We start from the raw sequence: 3,416 nt of genomic DNA on the forward strand, positions 1-3,416 counted from the left end.
CTTGGGATCTAGTAGATTTAACCGTTGAAAATAAAGAAAACATGAAAAAAAAAAAAAAAAAAAAAAAAAAAAAAAAAAAAAAACAATGAGTTCATTTTCATAAATATTTATGAAAATGACCACACTTATTTTTTACTTCATTTTCTATTCATTAAAACTTACAGATCGATGGTTTGGACTTGTCTACATGTTCTCATATATATATATATATGTATATGTATATATATATATATATATATATATATATATATATATATACACACACACTAATATTCTAGTGAGAGGACATCATCCTGTGAGACAATGAGACACAACAATTTATTATACGAATACACGCAAATTAAATTGTGTGTGTATTCATATTGAGCAAATTACACACACTCTAGCCATATATAGAAGAAAACAAATAAGAAAACCCCATTTCTGCGTTGAACACGAGTCACACGACTATTCTCTCAGTCAACCAGCCGCCATCACGGTCAAGAAAGGAAAGTTCTATATATATTTAAACAATAATAATAGAAGTAATTTATTCAACTTTCCCAGAAAATGCACATGGAAAATGCATCATTATTATTACTTTATTCCACCATCGGATTCGTATATATACCTTGTTATCTCCAACCTTGTTCTCTGCAAACCTTTCAACACCATCCCTTCAACGTTAAACCCTCTTAATTTCTTGAATTTTCATATCTTTTATTTCCTCCATTAACTTTTGGAAATGAACTCCATGAGGATAATGGCTATCAACCTCCCAATTATTGGTTGTTTGTTACTTGCACTTGTTCAGTTTGGCTTTGGTCAGGCCATTCCTCCTTCTCCTGCCGCCCCTGCTCCTTCCAATGACGGTAACTCTTCATTGTTTTATTTTTATTATTATTATTTTTAAAATTTTACATACAAGAGAATGAATATCGATTTTGAAACTTTATTGCTGAAAATATAAGATTTTTAACTATTAGAACCTGATTGAAAATCTAAGATTTCTAGTCGAAAATGGTCTTTCTACCAACTTTTTAACCATTTTAGATTTAAAAAAAAACATTCAAATATCAATCATTCATCGAAACTGTTTAGTACAACTGACCACTAGTAAAGGTGATCTGAAATCTTGATTTGTTTGGTCATTGTGTGTATTTAACTTTTGCAGCAAAATAAATAAATAAATAAATTTGTAGTTATTATGCATTTGAAACTAATTTGAAAAACAAAAAAAAAAAAAAAAATGTATTGCAGGTGTAGCGATTGATCAAGGGATTGCATATGCTCTTCTGCTTGTTGCGCTCGTCATTACATATTTAGTCCATTAATTAGTAATTGTAGCATATTTTATTTGGCTATGGTTACGTTGTAATATAAATAGATAATCAATTCATTATTGTCTTATTCTTTAATTATTAATCATATTTTTTGTTTATTTATTTATTTATTTTATTGTATGATCAATATGGAGAAATTTTCCAAATTTGCATGCTTGATTACCTTATAATAACAGTAGGGATTTACCCAATTCACACCATCAAATAGTAAAAACTGCGAGTTTTCATCCAAAGAAAAACTGTAAAAAAGTTTTATTACATATAACAGTACACCTCAAGCAAATAAATTATTTAAGATGCCATCTCAACATTGATCATTAGAATTACACTAAAAAAATTAATGTAATAGATGAACAAAAGAAAATTACATAAAATATGATACTATGGTAGAATTAGGAAGGCTCGAGGATTAAGCCACTATCACTATGCAAAAAACTAGAGTGCGAAACAACTGAAGAAGGATATAAATCAGTGTCCGAAATTACCATAAGCTCACTGAATGCACATAGTACAAAGTTTCGCATTAATTAATGTAATTATAATTAAATAGGAGGTTAGAAATTAAGAAATTTATATTATGGATCATGGTCTATGTAATATTATGGATTTTGAATTGAAATGATGAGGTACATAATTTATATTCGTAAAGTATAGAATTCATAACACAAGAAACAAAAAATCACAACATAAGACACATACATCTGATACACGTACATGTTGTATATTTACTTATTTTTTAAATCCGATTTAGGTACATAATTTATATTCATAGGCACATAATTTCACAACACAAGACACAAAAATTCATAACATAAGACACAATTTATAATTTGTTTCAGGTACATAATTCATAATCTTAAAGATACAAAGTTTCATAACACAAGATATAAAAACTCATAATATAAGACACATACACATGCATCAGGGTCCACAGTATTTAAGATTTATAGATGTTCTTTAGGTAATTAGGTTAATATTTAATATTTTAGGATTAAGTATTAATGTATTAACTATTAAAGTATTAAATAATAAATACTTTATAATTATCAACACTTTCAAAAATTAAAAATAAATAATAATAATAATTTTTTTAGAAAAAATCGAGCGCCTAGTGATTTTTTCAACATTGATTTACACTGACAAAATGCAGGAATATTCAGAGAAAAATAATATGGAGTGATAATATTATAATAATAAAGGGTAAAGTAGAAAAAATTGTAAAAAAAAAAAAAAACTAAAAAAAAAATAATATGAACTTTTTATTTTAATAAACAATTACACTAACATTTTTTTGTTATGTTAGAGACCTAACTTTATTGGCTTTTATTATATTTAGTAGATCTTTTAAAAAAGGGGCGATTTATAATTAAAATCACTTCAATGGTTTACACAATCGTTATATCATGCACCAGGGTGCACAATGCATTGTGCGCCCTAAAAAAATACTCTGTTTCGTATGTACAGAATTGTATAGTAGAATATACATACATAAACTCCTAACATAATACACATAATCTAACATAATACATGATACACATAAACTCTTAACATAATAGACATAAACTCTTAACATAATACATATGAACTCTTAACATAATATACATAAATACAAAAAATAAAATATAAAATTATAATGGGATTGGATGGACGGAACGATGTCCGTCGTATAAACTCCCCCAACTTATAGAAACGACGTCGTTTTGGGTCAAAACGGTTTTGGACTCATCCATATTGGGCTGTTGATGGTTATTATATTTGACAAGTTGGTGTACTAAAGAAATGATGAAGCCCAAGTTCATTTCCATCCCGTTAGTTAAGTTACCAATAGTTATGTTCTGGAAACGTGTTCACCATGCGCATGGTGAACACATGGCTAGATCCATAATTTTTATATTGGAGATTCGAAATTTTTTATTTATTTTTTTGAAAACGTAAATTCATAATTTTGTTTTTCATTTGTTGTTAACGGTGTAGATTCATAATTTCTAAGTTGTAGATTCATAATTTCTGTACTATAGATTCATAATTTCTATATTATATATTCATAATTTCTATACTATATATTCATAATTTCTATACTGTAGATTCATAATT

General features: G+C 27.0%; 1 long non-coding RNA gene across 1 annotated transcript; it reads left to right on the forward strand.

Moving 5' to 3' along the window:
• The first annotated feature begins 618 nt into the window (after positions 1–618).
• LOC109152856 lies at positions 619–1,428 on the forward strand. Its single transcript, XR_002049425.1, has 2 exons — positions 619–851; positions 1,240–1,428. It is a non-coding gene; the product is annotated as an uncharacterized LOC109152856 (long non-coding RNA).
• The last annotated feature ends 1,988 nt before the right edge of the window (positions 1,429–3,416 follow it).

This window comes from Ipomoea nil, unplaced genomic scaffold (genome assembly GCF_001879475.1).
Source record: "Ipomoea nil cultivar Tokyo-kokei standard unplaced genomic scaffold, Asagao_1.1 scaffold2480, whole genome shotgun sequence".
In the NCBI taxonomy this organism is placed as follows: domain Eukaryota; kingdom Viridiplantae; phylum Streptophyta; class Magnoliopsida; order Solanales; family Convolvulaceae; genus Ipomoea; species Ipomoea nil.